General features: G+C 45.6%; 2 long non-coding RNA genes across 2 annotated transcripts in view; one reads left to right on the forward strand and one right to left on the reverse strand.

Annotated features, from left to right (window-relative positions):
• LOC143905943 (uncharacterized) overlaps positions 1-11,975 on the reverse strand; it is a 63,192-nt gene extending 51,217 nt beyond the window's left edge. The window contains exons 1-3 of the long non-coding RNA XR_013259386.1: positions 11,882-11,975; positions 7,142-7,488; positions 6,543-6,590 (exon numbers count right to left, since the gene is read on the reverse strand). This is a non-coding gene — a long non-coding RNA (uncharacterized LOC143905943). The remainder of the gene's footprint in view (positions 1-6,542; positions 6,591-7,141; positions 7,489-11,881) is intronic.
• A 474-nt stretch (positions 11,976-12,449) lies between these two features.
• Positions 12,450-13,241, forward strand: LOC143906182 (uncharacterized). Its single transcript, XR_013259458.1, has 2 exons — positions 12,450-12,641; positions 12,960-13,241. It is a non-coding gene; the product is annotated as an uncharacterized LOC143906182 (long non-coding RNA).
• Positions 13,242-18,194: the final 4,953 nt, after the last annotated feature.

Genomic DNA, 18,194 nt, shown 5'->3' on the forward strand with positions numbered 1-18,194 from the left:
AGATAGCAATATGGTTTATACGCGGCTCCGAAGTTATGTACTTTATCGCGAGACAGAAATCTGCGAAGGCGTGGCTGTGCAAACATCTTAATCGACAGCACCGAGTCTGTTTGATCAGTTGGCCTGGGCCATTTCGCGCTTTCCGTAATCCGACGGAAAGATTCTGCCATTTGTCCCCGAGTCTAGATCTGGATTTCAGACTTCACGACGATGTACACTTAAATCCCATAGAACGGCCGCGATGTCCCCTCATTGAACGGCAGATATCCGTCGTTAGTTAAGTCCTTGTCGCGAGATCTCTTTCGTCGCGCAAAGAGGCGAAACGTACGAAACGACAGGATCAAGTCGAGGGGGAAAGGGGCACCGCAATATCGCTCGCTCGCAAATCACGGCTTAGCCTTCGTCTACTTTTACTGTTATGGCGAATATTTTATGGGGATATTGTAAAATTAAAAAGCGGCTCCACACCCCACACCCCACCGACAATTCGGCTTCTCTGGTGATAATAAGGGTGCTAGTTTCCGTGGGGGCCATCGTACATACGTACCAAGGGCGACGACACACCATATGCCCCTCTCTGCCCCCATTTTTCTCCCTTCGTCACCCGCACCCCTCACTATCCTGGAAAACGTTTTAAACTGCGCGGGGTGCCCAGACCGCTATTTGACTTTCATTACGTCTTGTAAAAAGAGATAAATTTATCGAACAGATTTCTCCCAATAGGATTCCTCGTGACCCTCGACCCCATACATTTTTTAATTAATTACACAAGCATGTATGAATCCACGATTTACCAAGAACTTATCGACAATTTGTATTTTTTCTCATTCACATTTCGTATCATGCATTTATTTAAAAGTTTTGTTTTGAAATACATAGTAATACTATCTCGCAAATATCTTTTCCTATTTGTATTTATATGTACTTTTCATCAATATGTAACTGTGTGAAAACAACGGTCGAAACTGATCATGTGGAGAAATTGGATACGCGTTAGCATCGTGCGAGATTTACCGTTTTGTGGTTTATTGTTTCGGGGATATTTGTCCTGAAGATTGACCACACCGGGGCTAGAGACGAAGACAATAGGCGATTCGTCGGATGATTATTTCGATTTAGGACGTGGTCGTTCGTCAAGTTCCGGCACCTAAATTCTCAGTTAAGGCCGGACTGACAAGGGAGCAATTTGCCAGTTGTTTAAGTGCCAAGTGTTAAGTGCTCTGTCGTTTATGTTTCGCCATTATTGTTTTATGTTTGGCCTCCCCTCGTGCACCTATACACGCGCACGCCGGCAACACGTACACGCGCCGCGCCGCACACGTGTTTACGTAGGTGCGCGCATAGAACGATTGAAATTAATTCGTGTTTATGACCAACGCATAAAGCTGGTACCGAGTGTCGAGAGAAGATAGGCAACTTATGTGCCGTACCGTGCTTTACGTTCCACCATCATCGCATTCGCAGAGTCTATTTCAGTATTCATACCTTGCGAAATCGCGGTGATCGCACGACGCTTTGTCCTCTCGCAGCGATTATTGCGCGTTACGATGTGAAATTTCGACGCGAAAATGCAGAATCGCGTATTCACGAGCGAATCATTTATAATTAAATTCGTACGCGTCCAGTTATAATAAAAATGTACCGTATAAACAATCGTCTGAATAAGTAATCAATTAACATGACAAAATTATCATTGTGCACGAAAGAAATTTTTCCAAATGGCTACTTATATGTTGTGTATAAAGCTAGGAAAAATCGCAAAATTACTATATTATCACAAAGAACGTTTTTCCGAATGCTTAGGATTCCAATACTCTGACGACGCTGGCGGCTATAATTTACAACAATTGGTTAACCAGTAGGTACGTGCCTAATCTCTCGTGCACGATGGGCGATCGATGGAGCGCACAAGCTATCGCTGGTAACGCGACTGATGGAGGAGCACGCACGCTGAGAAATTCCGATTGCGCCCTTCGTGCACCCCCCTCCCTCTCACAACCCCCTCTCGCAACATCGTAACGCCAACGCGGCAGTAAACCAAGGTTTAATCATCTGTCGGATTAGTGCGTGAATCTCATTCGGCTTTACGAGTTTTCAAGATCGACACCCCCGAAGATCGACACCGGTGGTGGCCGAGTGTAAATCGCTTTCGCGCCGCCTGCGTATATAAAAAAAAGAGTGGATAAAAAAGAGGAAGGGAGAGAAGAGGGCTTAAACTCGGGTGGGAGAGGATCTTTTTCATCGCTCGTTGCCCACCGCCGATCCCGGGCGCCACGCTGACGGAATTGCAGTGTCGATGGCGGAGTTTTAAGTCGTCGCTGTAACGAGATCACGTATCGGTCGCGAGCCGATGTGGATATTTTGCGGAGCTGCGCCGAACAGTTTGTCCATGCATTACGGCACACCTCGACACGCTCGATCGTTCGCGGCGCCTTTTTTTACGGCCGGATGTTAAAGCTCCTGGCGTTCTCTCGCGATAAAGATGAGAGAAATATTGTATATATAGACAGAGAGAAAGACTTGAAACTCTCAAAGGGCCATATCTTTTTAATCGATCGTGAAATTTTATAGGCGCGATAACGAGGTCAGCCGAGTGCAACATGGGTGCTCGTAGGAAATCGCCTCTCCGAACGTTATTTTGTAACGTTTAGAATGCGCGCCATTGTGATGTATAGCGTCACGCGTGCGTGCGATGTCACGTGTCCGACGTTCAATGGATCTTTATCGCTACCCGCATCTGTCTTGGGCATAATGGTGGTCAGTTGACAGCGTGCTCCAGATCGTAAATAATATGAAAATATTTGATTCGCTAACAAAACGTGACGGACACGAGATTAATTCTAATTGATCTTTTCAAGAAACCCGTCTACTTATAGACGATCATTCTCCCAGGGAATATCCGAAATAGTAATCCGCGTCACGCGTCGTGCGGTTCAAAGCGGCTCATAAACCATCGCATTGGAAAACCGCGTAACGGCGATTCGGGCGAGTAATATATATATAGGTGTGGATGCACGCTTTCGGGGGAGGAGGAGGGGTGGAAGTACCCTCCCGGAAAAAGCGTTTCTGGGTCATTACGCGGCGATAATCACTCTCATAAGCCGGAATCGCGAGACTCGAAAACTATTAGCATATTAATGGCCGGCAGTTCAGTTAACCCTTTCATCGGCGTTGGGCAGATTTGCATCTCGCTGCGCGGCGGCAACGGCTTGGACGAATGGAGGCGGACGGTAGAAACGGAGGAACCGACGCCCGCCTGCCGTTGGGACGGTGGCAGCGCGTTAAAAGCCCAGCTCAGCCACCCTCGCGCGACTCTCGCGAAATTAACATGACAAACTACCCCCAGCAATAAGAGGGTCGAAAAGATATATCGCGCTGGATATGCGGGTGTACGGCAGAAACAATAGATAGCGTTGGCCGCTCGCGGGAGGCTAAAAAGTGAACTGGATGAAGCCGCCAGTCGGCGTTTATATATCGCATTTACGTCTGATTCCTTGCTATTTACTCAACGTGATATTACGGTTGACCGTTAACTCAGCCGAGTCGCTAATCTAGTCGGTCTCTGCACGTGTATTATAAATTGATCCATCGCTCGACTCGAGATTAACGATTGAGTTATAATATTAAGAGATTTCGTTAAAAAAAAGTTTAATCCAAAGATTATTTTAAAATAATATTTGAAATTGAGTTTCATCGTTACACATTAATTGTTTTTGGTCTAATACGTCTGCATTCAAGTGAAGTCTGCATTTAAACGCGAGAGCGACAGGTAGATATCGACGCGAAAAATGTTGTACAAAATCATCAGAAATCGTAAAAGTCTGCTAAAGTTCGAGGAAGCGGATGCGGCGGAAAAAAATTAGCATATTAATTTATCCTCTCCTCCCGAGAATTCGTAAACCTTAGTAATTAACGCTTCCGTCCGCTCCATTCTCCCACCGCGCTTCGTCTGAAAACTCGTCCGAAAGTCTGGCCGTTTGTCTTGATAGTGCTCGTTACTATTAACTCTTTCTCTTTCTCATATTTTTCACGCGGATCTATCCTTAGCGCGGCGGTTAGCGGTCGCTCCGCCTTTGTCCTCGTCATCGTAATCGTCGTTACGCCCGTTTCCGCGGACTTGTCTCAATTTGTCGCTCGCGTTCATCTCCGATGCGGCCCTTTTACGACTTTCTTTTCCACCGTACAAACGAATAAGGAGACAGAGGGCACGAGGCGGGTAAGAAAGAGGTCCTTTTGATGCCGCGACGGTGCTGGTAATGAGGAGTCAGGATCGTTTCGAGGATGCTCTATAGAGTGCCGGGATTTGATAATTATAAGGATTATTTCGGATTTTAAAAGCGTCGGCTTCTTATCACCAGACCGCGAGAAAATTCTAAATCAGTTCATTAACCGTGCCCTAGGATTTTCCTCGTTCTTCCGTCTTTATTTTCCGATTTTTTTCCAACTTTGCTCGCGTCTACGACATCGATTTCGACGCGTCTCAGCTTCGACCACCTCATTGTGCCATTTTAATTGGGCCACTCGCGAAATGGTAATTAATTTTTAAATTAATTGGTACTAGAAAGAGATTATCTTCTCCGTCGAGGCTCGCGCGATTCAAACGATAACGCGCGATACGCCGCTCTCGAGACTCGACTCCGGCCCGTGGAAACGTCACTCGAATTGTCTACGTCGTTATCGCACGCCATTTTGCCGACCAATAGACACGCTACTCTCCAAGACGTACTTCTCAGCTTGTCACGTATAATTCGCGCGTCCTTATTTCGAGGGACTATGTAAATACTACCTCGACTTTTTCTCATTCGTTCCCTTCCGCGAACTACAGGATTCATCGTTAAGGCACGAAAACGAAGGAATAATGTCTCGAAGGTAGGTACGTCTCGTTAGCAGCTACTCGTCGAGTGGTCGTCTTAACGGAAATAATTGGCCGTCGTTAAGAGCTTAAGGCAGCTTGCATTAACCGCCCGGACTCTCCGCTCCTCTCCCTTTCCTTTTCTCTTTTCCCCTGCCCCTCTGCCCCCCCTCTCTTTCTCTCGTTGATAAGTCGTCCGTTTTTCCACGAGCGTCCACGCTCTCCCGTCAGCGAGCGATGAAAATATTTTTGATGGGTTATTAAATTAAACGATTTTTCTTATTGGTAGCCCCGCCTGGCATCGTACCCCTCCCTAATCCCGCCGGTGTCCCGTGGGGCACTTCTGGTATACTGTAACGCAGGGGTCGTTCCATAGCAACCCCTATACAGTAATTATGCTTTTCTTTTTATGTCCGCGCCATTTCATTTCGGTTGATATAATAAGGCATTGTTGCCGAGGAGGGTACGAGGGCGGGATAGCGTTTTTAGGATACTCGCTTAATTAGATCTTCTTGCCTGTCCATCCAGATCGTATTTTACAGAATCATCCTGAGCTGCAAACCCGGGATAACGACGTTAGCGTCAATATGTCGGTCCAAATGGCCTATCCGCAAATATATGTATTATCGCCTGCGTACACGAATACATAAGAGCAATCGTCAGAGTATTGGTTCGCGCCTTGCCAAGTCAATTAACCTACTTGCATGCTATTACTAACGTAATGACATAGATTTTATTTTTGTTTGTCTAACGCAAGAGGTGTCTGTTCTCCACGCTCAACAGATATTATGCGGATGAAAGAGATAGATAGCCGATACAGTTTGTTGCGCTTGTAAGGCAGTCGATGACGGCGATGACCTTACGAACACGATCGATAGATCAAGCTGGATCAACCAGGTAGGACCAGGAGGCGCGCGCGATTGCTTTACAAGCGCTCGTTGCAACATTGCCGACGAGTAGGCGGACGCACATAATTACGATTAGATAAAAATATTTCTATAATTACACGCTAGGCCGTCACCGTGATTTATTACATGCCATTGTGCCGAGACGGGCAAAACGGGAATACACCGCGCGGGAAAAGACCGCGGGAAGAGAGGTTGAGAAGGGGAAAAGATCTGCTGTCGTCTACGAACAAATCCCCGACGTTTATGCATGCCTCCGACTTAGAACGCGACGCGCAACACGTACATACACGCCTACCTATCAGGATAAAAACGCGCGTTCGTCAGGTTTTGCAATCGTATGGAAATAAGGTGCTAAGTAAAAGTTAAGGTGAATGTGTTTGACCAAGTGGCGCCAGTCGGTCTTTCTTCTATATTGTCGCGTCTCTTCCCGATTCGCTTCGTTTCCTCTTCGTTCTCGCGTACACGCGGAATCGCTCGATTTGCAAGGAGGACCCTTGAATCTATCTTCCCATTGTGACACTTGGGCGATTGCGACAGAAAGGAATGTGAAAAGAAAAGTTGGAATCTCCTCATACTCTTTGTCAAAATGTCTTCTCTATTATTAAGGAACACTAATAATTTTTCGTGCCCTATGTATGCGTTACGTCTCATTTAAATGTTATTATCTGAATAATTCGCCGGAAAATTTCTATTCGACTGTTTTTTATCTGCGCGTCTCTCAACACGTGTATCACTAATAAATATATACATATATTACAAATGAAATAAAAAAAATTACTCACCGGCCGATGCGCAACAGCGGAGTTGTAACGTTGTAACCCTGCGTTGATCTGTAACAGAAAAATATTTCTACATTAAAGCAGCGTGTCCAAGATAATCGATACTAGAAATAATGAATTATCGCGCCCGTTAAATTTTGAAAATGTTATTTTAACAGATATCTGATTTTAATGCAAGAAACAATCGCGGCTGCATATTTCCGCATTGACTCGTTCGCATAATTAATTCGCGAAAAATCGTGCAAGTAATATACGAACGACCGTGCGAATAGAGAGAGAGAGAGAGAGAGAGTTCGCGACGTAATTTCTTCTCGCGTATCTCGCATATGTCGGAGATCGAACTCGGAAATTGCGAAATTGCGCCGGAGTCAAACCTTGAACGAGTAACGAGTATCACGTAAGCGAATCAAGTCGCGCTCGAGAAAGTGACGGAATCCGCCACAGGACAGCAAAATATTTTTTAATTTTTAATTTAATTTATCGCGATGCTTAGTGGGGATACAGTCATAGAGAGTAGAAATAAATAAAAGAGCACGCAAATGGTAAGGCATCAACACGCGTTGCTTCTAAGCTAATATAACAAACGAATAACAATTACTTACTCCACGGTTGCCCCGCTGTCGCCCGATGCCTCCCAGGCCTCGTCCTCCTCTCCTCGATTCTCCTCCGTTGCTCCGTTGTCGCATCTCCGTCGGCACATGCACTCACTCACGACTCGCAACGCGACGCGGCGACGTTCACGCGAAAATCAACGATATCGTCTCTTATGATCGCGCGAAACTTTTCACGGCACTCCCGGTATTGATCTCGCGAGGCGATGCGCCGGCGACGTTCACGCGCGAAAATCAGCAATATTGTTACTTATGATCGCGCGACACTTTGCACGGCACTCCCGGTATTAATCTCGCGACGCAGCGCGCGTACTTTGTCACACGGTATCGATTATAATCTGAAACAAAAAAGTTCGAACACTAAACTTATATTTCAAGGTAAGAAAGGTAAGAAAGATTCTCGAAGGTAAGAAATTGATTCGTCTTCCATATATCGGAATGGATTTTCCACGAGCTATTTTCTGAAGTAACAGAAATTTGATCTTGCCAACGCCAACGGTCAGGTCGTCTTCAACATTTAGGTCAAAAATCTCTCCCGCGTCGTTCAGCGTTATTTGACGCCGCCGCTTCTCTCTTCCGCGACACAATAAAATTCAGAGTACACAAACGCGCGGCGGCGAGCGAGCTCTCTTTCTCTCGCAACTTTCTTTCCACGGGCTCTATTTTAATTTCCCAGTTCTCCGAATATCGTCGACCGTCCGGGGAACGACCACCTACTGGAGAAACATAAAGAAAGAAAGAAAGAGATATCGACCTTCTCCTCTCATTCTCTTCTCCCGCGTGTGCGTGCATATTCGTAACGTGATTCGCGAACTCCCGTTCTCCGCGACTCGAAACACATCCAAGTTTCGTTCCTCCGTCCTTCGCGGGCGATGCTTTTACGCAACGTACGTAACTTACGAGTCGACGACGGCAATCTAGACGAGCGGCCAGGACGACGATATTACTTCCTTGGGTTAGGTTAGTATCATTCAGAGGCGACCAGGGTTACCGACCCAAGTGCCTCGAGCACGACGCTCGCGTCGTATCGAGTTCCTTTAATGCTCCTCCCTTTCATCCCTCCGCGAAATCCTCCTTGTCCGTCTAGCCGGCTTCTCGCTTCGACCGGTATTAAAGCGCGACCGCGGGGCGAGAGGGGACGACAACTATGTCCCTCCCTTGTACAATGTCGAGCCATCGTGCAAGTATGACCGGGGGTACGCCGTCGTCTTGCCGAACGGAAATTCGGACGATATCGAGCTGGCTCGCGTTGCAGGGACCCGACTTCGGATTTCAGCGCCTGTTCGAGAGCACTTAAGGTGGATCCGAGCCGGATGAGACGATGTCGCCGTTGTACCGGTGGCGGTGGACGTCGTTGTCGATAGTCGAGAGAGAATTCTGGAGTAGGTAGGATATTGCATAATGTCCCCAGGGCTAAGTTCGAGGAAGAGCTCCTCTCATGTGCGACTTCGAGGACGGCGCGATCGTAACTCTGCCGAATACTGCCGATATTAACGTTACTATCCATAATATCGCCCGGATATCGTCGTCGTTTAACCCTTCTCGTTCCTTTGCGCCGTAGATTGCAGTGATACTGCACTGATTTTAATAACCCGGTCGCGGTCTTCGTGGCTTCAATCGGCGTACTAATTCTGCTAAATATTTCTCTGCATAGTTATACGTAATATAAAGTTATTAATGTTACACAATAGAATTTCTTTCTTTCATTTAACTCATATTTTTTTTACGTGCTTGAAAATAACTGTATTAATCAATACTTTATAATAATATATTTAAGGAAAAGGATAAGAATTCCACATGATGATTTCTTATTTCTATGCTTTTATAATCCGAAACTTCTCTTTATTCTTTGTTTGAAAGAATATTATTTCTTGAAGAATTATACTCGTGTTGCAAGAATTTGGGTGTTCTACAGTGATGCCTTTCACTCGAGAGACGGTGTAAAGAACATCATATCGTGCTAAATATAAGTATCGCATCCAAAGAAGAGGGATTGCTTAAAGCATTTTTATTCGTGCCCTGATGGAAGACCGACGACACGATGAGGGGATGAGGAAAGAACGAGGTGCCTCGAAGTTTTTCAGGGTGGTTGTCGGATATAATCACTGCAGGACCATCCCTCCTAGTCTTCTCGTTGGTACCCTTCCCGTCCCACTTTTTACTCCGCGTGTCCTGTCTCTTTCTCTCTTTCGCTTTCTCCTTCTCTCGTCGACACGAACCCCTCCTCCCTTCTTCGTATTTCGTCTCGCGGCATTGTCCCTTTCAGTCCCCATGGGATTGCGGGGCCAACACGGCGGGATATCGGATCAATTTTTTAAGCCGAGGGTGCCGAGACTTTACACTTCTTGAGAGACGACGTTGGGGTGGGTCCCGTCGCAGTCAGAAACCTCCGCGGCTGCTCCGCTCTTGGGGGGGGGGGGGGGGGTTGATACTTCGGGTTGGTGTCGAGATCGGAATGAGGGTGAAATCAAGCCGCGAAGAAAATTAAAACGAGGAACCGAAGGATCTTGAAAGAATCGCGGCCAGGATGCTCACGCGTCTCCATCTCTACCATTAGCAACGCGCGCCCGCGTACTTTTTCACCATTCTCGCCCCCGCAATATCCAAATACGAGTTTTCCCTTAGCCTTCCGACTTTCTTTCCCTTGTCGAATCGTCACCGCGCGAAAACGACGCGATTGCTCTTCATCTTATGTCCGGGCACTCCTTTTTCGCCCTCCCTCTTCCGTCATCTTTTATACACTTTCTTTAATCTTTTTCACGCTTACATTCCGTCGATGCTTATTGTTCGTGCTCGTTCAATTTTTATAATGAGAGTCGTTCTCAGACGTCACCGCTTATTTACTAAAAAAAAAAAAAAAAAAAAGAAAACCTTAAGACTTTTTAAATAAGCTGCAACTGAATTGTGATTTCTCGTGACCGCGGTTACATCAACGAAATAAATTTTGTACAACAATATTTGATCTAATAATTTTGCCGAACGTTCAGGAAAACGTTCGGGGACACCTATAAAAGAGCGGGCAAAATTAATTCAACTTTCTCTTCTTGTTTCGATCGTTATCAGTATATGTATACTACGTATCGTAATCTCAGAGAAAATTCGTTGAATTCAACGAAAAATCGAATTGCGTGTTTCACATCAGCTCTTATAAAACCTTAGCGCTTTAGCTACAATTCGAACTATATTCAACTGCGATGACTATCTCTGTGGAGCAAAACTGAATTAACAATGCATAGATTTTATTGTAGGGGCAATTAATATAGTATTGAACGTAAAATTATTTTAAGCCTCTGCCTAACTTTGATTTGTGTTATTTGGGCACGTATTATGGAACTTTTCGGAATGGATTCCGATCGGAATTATTCCATTTTCCCTAGAGAAGACAATAGAAATCTAAGAAATAACTGAACAATTCCGATGGGAATCCATTCTGAAAAGTTTCATAATACATACGCCTTGATCTCGTTGCAGATAGATACGAAAAAAAGTGTTTAGTAAAAAAGTAAAGTTCATCTCATTCATTTTTCTCTCACTTATGAACGTGGATTAACGTCGTAGTCGATCCGTTTTGTTATGATTTATAAAAAATGTGGCGTATTTATCTGGCCAAAAAACTGTAATTCTATTTTATATTCCATACAAGAGTTGCTCGCGAACTTTATAAACCTGCAGTTCTTATCCTATCTTTTCCATTTCTCCCGCACTTTATCCTTTTTGCCGATATCTTCCACTTCCGCGCTTTTTATACTTCCCCCGGGGTACGCGGGTACTTCGGTACCATCGATCGTTCGAAGTTACGCGAGGAGTTTTTAATTTATCTCAACGACGCGAGTCGCTTCTTTCCTCATCGTAAGACGCGGGAATTTGAAGTCGCAGTAAACGGTAAAACGTCGATCGAATTCTCACAAATGGATACTGCAGAGAACGAGGGGGCGTTTTATAAACAAGCATCAGACGTGCGCAACGACCCCGTGAAATGTGGAAGAGAGAAGGAGAATTTAAGCTGTGGCGCTCTCGGGCGCGCAAATAGCCGTGAGAAACAGTTACTTCGTTTTAGAGTTTAGAGCAAGCGACAAAAAAGCTGTCGGCTGCGACTCGCGATACCTAAAAGAGCCCTTTTCCGAAAGAGTCTCGGGCCGCGAATACGGGCGTTTTTTTACGAGAAGAGTAATTTCGATTCGCGGCCGTAAACACGCGAGCGAGACGGCGCGATCCATAAAGCGGGGTGTTCGCGCTTCGATCGAATTTCCGCCGCTATACGCGCGAGCGGCGAGAGGGAACCGAGAGAGGAGCGCCCGGCCGACCGGGGCACTCTTCGTGAATCGCTTCATTTCCCAGTCGAGGATTATAACGCCCTCGACCGCCAATAATAAAATAAATCACGGCCTCGTAAAGGCATCCGTCATGCCCCGGCCTGGCGGTGTCTGTGTACGCGAAAACGGCGCGGCCTGGTGGTGCCGTCGTCGATGATGCTTCAGCGTTGCGGTTGTAATATAGTTTAGTGCTAACGCACGAATGCGAGCAGTTGGCTCGCTCTCTCTCTCTCTTTTTCTCTGCGCCTCGCCCGAGAGATGTGCCATAGTGGACGAAAGCCAAGTGAGGCTATATTTCTTTATTTAATGCTGGTAGTAACGCCTTGATGGCAAATCCGTTTTATTCTTACGCTGACTCAGCCCACAAAAGGTACGGCACGTGCTGCATATATATGCTGCTTACAATATTTAACCTTACCTTGTACACGATGAACTAGCGTCCCTAGCAAATCAGTCATCGTCGTCGGTCGACAGGCTCGTCGTCGGCGTCGATCCATCCGTAGATCCGCGTCGGTCCGTCTGCAAATTCGACACTTTTGGATCGCGCAACACATTTAAGGCAAAAAATAACAAACGGATAGGAAATCTGATATTATATTTCCCCTCAAAATCATATTAAATATGCAATTAGAAATCGGTGAGGAGGCCACTATTCTTCAGATTTACCGTAACGTCGATAGAGCTTTTGCAGAACGACGATCGAGGTATACATACGTACGTGATCGAGGCACGCGAGTGTGACGCGAGACAGCCGACGGAGAATCTTTCGTGCGCGATAATCGCGAAAGATCCCCGGAACAACGCGAATTGCGCGTCGCGACGCGTCTCCGACTTCGAACCCGAACTCCGACTTCCGACACTCCGGCCGCTATGATGCCCGCGATAATCTGGTTGCGATTCTCGAAATCTCGGGGTTGGTCGCGATTCTCGAGGTATCGAAAGCGTGACGTCACGACTCACGACGAGTCACCTGCTGGGGCCTGGGGCCTGCTGGACCGCTGGCCCACCGCCCACCGCTCAACTATCTACGGCGTCAATTAAGCGTGCTTAAATTTCTTATTTCACTTCTATCACGAATTACGTAATCGCGTCACAGCGACGAGAGCGTGGGTGCGAAATGAAGAAGGGGGTCGAAACGTTGGGACGTAACGACGTAACTGGTGTTCGCGACGTAACAAGTAAGGTCTGGAGGAGGGAAAGATCGCTGAAAACTTTTACTAATTTCAACAGAAATCGCGAAGAATATACCGTCGCACTTCGTAGATATATTCTTTTTACGAACACCTCGATGTTCCGTTCGATATCAGGGAATTTAGGCCGTTGCATAATCCTCGTCGGTTTTGAGGTTATTTCATAGAAACTTGATGTTTTCGCCTTGAATTATTTATTTCCTGTGTCGTTAGTCATATAAATTCTATGTCGCACTTTATGACTGTTCTTTTCTCTACACTTTTACGAAGATTTTTATATCTCTTTCTTCTTTTTTTTGTTGTTAGAAAATCAGACATGGGCAACGCTCTTACCGCAGCGTCGGTATCGGCTGCTGACGCGATAGCACCGTTGTCTCAACAAATCACTAATTGTAAGCCAGAATCTCACGGGACGAAGGAGAACCGCCGCCGGAATGTCCCATGCACAAGTCGGGTCAATTTATCACTATAAATTATGCCAGCGAGTGTCCGATGGACAAAATGGACGCGAGTGAAAAAAATCCACTAAATATGGTACGTGTAATGGAAGATTTCTTTTATCGGTCAATAAATACTTGTTTAATCATATAGCATTAATCTCCTTTGTGGATACCATAATAGATGGTACCCACGTACCCACGTGCTGCCAAGCATTACTCGCCTCTTCTCACCTTTCCGCACGTCATTCTCGTGCTCGTTGTTCGCGCGAGTTTCCGCGTTATTCCCGGTGAGACGAACGAATTATCGCGCGTGACTCTAACTTTTCAGGATTTTGATGGATTATTTTGTAGTGTCATGTCGAAATGTATTATGTTTTTTTGCTGACATTTCTTTTAATCTTAATAATCATGTCTTTCTGCTGAAGATATTTGAGTCAAATAATCGTAGCGCTTCTACATATTTAAAGTGAAGTGAGCATTCTTGTTAAAGAGGATTTATCTTATAGATAGAACAAGGCTGTCGAATGAGACAGATAGGATGCGTTTTGTTAGATACACGTGCATTCTGCGGGATGGGACTTAGCCGTTCGTAATTACCTTCAAAACTCCGTCTACGCGCTATAAAGTACTCACGGGAATTGGATAGTCGGTCCCTCGCGCGTATACTCTATCGCGCTACTCCAATCCATTTTCGAACTTTTCCATTGAAACGCCACGAAAACATTGAGTAGCCATTGGGACCGGAAACGAGTAATTATATATCGTCGAGACACTAACGGGAGCCGAATTTACGGTCGCCGTTATACGCGGACACGTTTAACGACCCGTCTGATCTAATTGCGCGCGGGAGCGACGAACATATAGCGATAGAACGCGCTTCGCACCGATAATTTTTGCAGCAGTTCTTTAGCTGCGTTCTCCTCGAATTTGCAAATAACGACCGAGTTTTTTTTTTCGGGCATCGAAATATAAAAAGCTTTTACGATGACGTTATGCACGTCTGCACGTGCTGTAGCACGCAGGGTTCCACGCGTGTAGGAGGGTGGGTGGATATACGCGGATGCATGGCGCACGCAGAAACCAATAAAACAGAAAATAATAACCGTGGGGGAAGGCGACGCTTCGTGGAGTTCTTACGAGAGCAAGAGCAAACCCTTCTGACTGAAAGCCTGGTCCGAATTGTTTGCATTTATTCGGCATATATTTTTGTGATATTTATTGCCCGCCACAGCAATACGACGCCCCTGTCAGTCACAGCCAGCTGTTCGCTCGTCATTTCTTGAGAAAGAGAGAGAGAGAGAGAGAGAGAGAGAGAGAGAGAGAGAGAGAGAGAGAGAGAGAGAGAGAGAGAGAGAGAGAGAGAGAGAGAGAGAGGATCGTAAAGGGGGTACGCGAGGATGGAAAAGGAGCAACCGGTATAAAACGCAGGAGCATGATAAAACGGAAGTCGGTGTCTTTGAGTTTTTCCTACGACCAGATGTGAGTTAAGGCTTCTTAAATTCGTCTCTCGAGATTTTATGAGAGGATTTATTTAATATTGCACGCTTTGACGTCTGTTTTTTAATTTTTATGTTTTCTTATCTCTATAGCGGCGCCGACTTTCCGACTTCTAGAATCATTAGCCGCGCCTCGATGCGTTTCTGACGTTGCTCAAACTTAGGCGTGGTAACTAGTCTCGTATGCATCGCGGTTAGCATACAAAGTTTACTGTTATGTAAAGCGTGGCACTACTCACAATGGGTGCAAGCGTGCACTTTCGAGCATTTAACAGGCTCAGTTATATGTGCGGCGTTCCATCGCGCGCCGTCGAGATAAATTGCGCAATCGCCGTAAATCTGACGGCCATCGCTGTTTTTTTTATCTTGCTTTTCAGATGAAGTGGGAACGGTTCAATATAGAACGTACGGAATGCGAAAAGCTGCAACGAAAAATAAGATCGCGACATGATTTTCATATATCTTTAATAAATATATAACAAATATATATGTTAGATATTTATAAATTTAGAAACCTCGCACGATTCTTATGAGAAAAACGTTTTCGGTCAATTTGCTTGAATTTGTGAACAAGAACTACAACATATCATAAATTCAAGCAAATTGATCGAAAACGTTTTTTTCGTGAAAATCATGCAGAATCGATACATTCATTAAAAATGTTTACATAAAATACTGAAGAGAATATTGAATAAAAAATGTTGGTGCGTTTGAAACGATGGCTTGTATTCGACGTTTCCTACGGTTTCTCATCGCCTTTCTTCGCGTTATTCATCCCCCGGTATAACGTTAAAGCCGGCAGTAAGTGATAACGCGAGATAAATATTATACGCGCGATGGTAAAAAGACGTACGTGCGGTGGAAAGGACGCTGCCGTAAACGGGGCCGCAACAACTTATTGCGGCCGTCGAGTCGTAGGGCGTTAAGTGCCGCCCGTGAAAATCGAATGTGAAGAGGAAATTAGCTCGCTAAGAGTGCCACACGCCACATCGGATGGCCGACTGTAAAGATAAAGCCGACTCGGGAAACGACGGAAAATTTCCGAAGCCGCGAAATAAAAGTTCGCATACGCCGGCCCTTTCTCGCCCGATCGTACCTTTTCTCGGGCTTTATTCGCAGCATAAGCTCGTAGCCCTCGTTGCCCACGGTTTCTTGGGGGAGACGCGCGCAGAAGGGTCGGTTTATCCCGCGGGCTGTCTTTATTATCGGAATGGCGGAGATAGAAAGAGAAGACTGATCGCCTTTCGCCTTCTTTACAACCGCGAATGCAAATAGCGCCCGTATCCGTTCGCCGTTCGCACGACTTCCTGTCGAAGGATGGCTCCCAAATCGCAAAGGACCACCATTACTTAACTGCCACGGCAGAAATAATAAAATGCAGATCTCTGACGGAAACGTAGAAACTCGTTAAAAGCAATCCAATGCGTTCCCAGAGAGTTTCGAAGTAATTTTATGGCGCTGCATTAATTAAGAATGTACGCGCTGCTTTTCTCATGCGAATTTTGTTACTTTTGAGATGAAGTCAGAGAAATGTTTATTATATTTAGAGCCTTGTGTGATATATTGAATACATAACTCTATTTATAATATTTTATGGTATTTTAGTTTGAAATTATGATAAAATCGTTTCTCTGGACGAACTGATTTATTTAAAGATTAATAATTTTTGTACACACGTATCTCATGCCAAATCGACGCTTATAGATGTATAAAGTAGATGAGCAGGGATTGCCAGAAGATTACGTTTGGATTTTCACAAACACGATATAAAGGACATCAGATTGAGCCATATAGCGAATGGAAATGCGGAAATCGATAGCGACGGTAACGTGCGTGTAAGAGAAGGACGGGATCGAATATTTTCTCGCCCGATTATTTACGAGCGTTTTCCCAAATGCAATACGCCGGCAACGCAACGGCGGCGCGATCGTTCATTTTTTTATTCGTGCCGGCGCGCTCGCGACGCATCTTCGGGGAGAAAAACGCGTCGCCCGGCCTCCGGGCATTAGCAGTGATATTTTATTCATGAAGCACCTTATATACACGGGTGCCTAACCCAAACCGAGTGCGCGATGCGAGAGCTACTAAATAAAACATCCATACGCGCCTCACCCATAAATTTGTACACGGCTGATAGATTTACAAGCCGCCCTTGCCGAACTGATATTTAAATTAGTCCAACTACGGAGCACACCGCGGAGTCACTTCGCCGCGGGTGGCGGGTGGCGGGTGGCGGGTGGCCTCTTCGCCACCCTCTTTTTCTGGCCCTGGGAAAAAAAGGAAGAGGAAAAAAAACATGCTCCCCGCGCAAAATTCCGCGCGGTGGGCGGTGTGCGCGACTACGACAACGCTTTGCCTCGCGTTTTTGGGGGAAATCCACTTCGCCGTAACGGTATATCACCCGCAGGTACCTAGTTGGAAGCGAAAGGTCGATACGCGATAAATCGAATTCTCCATGGAGCACGTATCTGGCTACATATTGGAGTGGATTTCTCTTTTTCCCCGGTTGCTTTTCCTATTAAGCCGCAACGGCGGTAGAAATGTGTACACAGATTTTACCGCTCCTATATTTCTTTCGTGCCATAGATCCGTTGACAAATCTACTGCCGATTTTTTTCTAACGAAAATGTCAATACCAATGATTGAAAGTCTACGGAGTTTCTTAAGTCAGATTTTAGAAATATCTTATGTATACCTACATATAATCTTGATTTTAGTTATAATATTGTCACATCGTTTAACAAAGGGAATCATAATTAAATTCTTATATCATGCACTTTCACTCGTTCATGAATGAGCGTATTTTTTAAAACTCATTAAAATCATTAGGCAGCTACTTCACGCGTCCGATAACGCTTTCTTGTCAGTATCTTCAACACCCTAGTGGCCCACTTGTTCGGGGTTGAAAAGGGGTTGAAAAGACAAGGAGAATTAAGTGTAACGCATGCCCCCGCTTCCTTCCAAGGGTCGCGCCGCTTCATGCACATACTCGGCTCGCCTTGTCTCACTATGAGGGTGTAAATAATGAACGAAGAGATGTGTGTGTGTGTGATACGAGGAGGCAACGAGGGTTGTCGCTTCAGTAGGTCAATACCTCGCGACCTAAAACGCGCGCGCTTCTTTCGAAGAACCGTCGAGCTAAGGGGATGGAAAAAGCGTCGTAGAATTGGTAACGCGATATTTGTCGAGTTCCAGACGTATTTTCGTTCGCAAACAGTCTCGAGTGAGTTCCCCGGGGGATCGACGATCCTCTAACGGTAACCGAATCAAAGAACAAATAAGTCTGACGAATAAGTCGAGTTCACTTTTGAAATCGCGTCGGTGATTACAACTAGAAATTAATTTTTTTGTATGTATCCTCGATGGTCCTTAATCGATCGCGCACATACGTATGTCTTTGACGTCAATCAAGAGCGATAGTACGCGCGAGAGATCATCCGTTCGCAATCGACGCGGAGCTATAGTTTTACGACACCGTCATTCTCTCTCAACGCACCGAGAAACGCGGCTTTACGCGCGGAATATGCTAAAACGAGTCCGCGGAAACTCAAACCACGTTTCCTCCCCATGCAAATAGCTGGAACGTCTAATGACGATCCTATGCC

The sequence above is a fragment of the Temnothorax americanus genome, unplaced genomic scaffold, assembly GCF_048541705.1.
Source record: "Temnothorax americanus isolate GAGA-0224 unplaced genomic scaffold, ASM4854170v1 Scaffold7, whole genome shotgun sequence".
Lineage (NCBI taxonomy): Eukaryota > Metazoa > Arthropoda > Insecta > Hymenoptera > Formicidae > Temnothorax > Temnothorax americanus.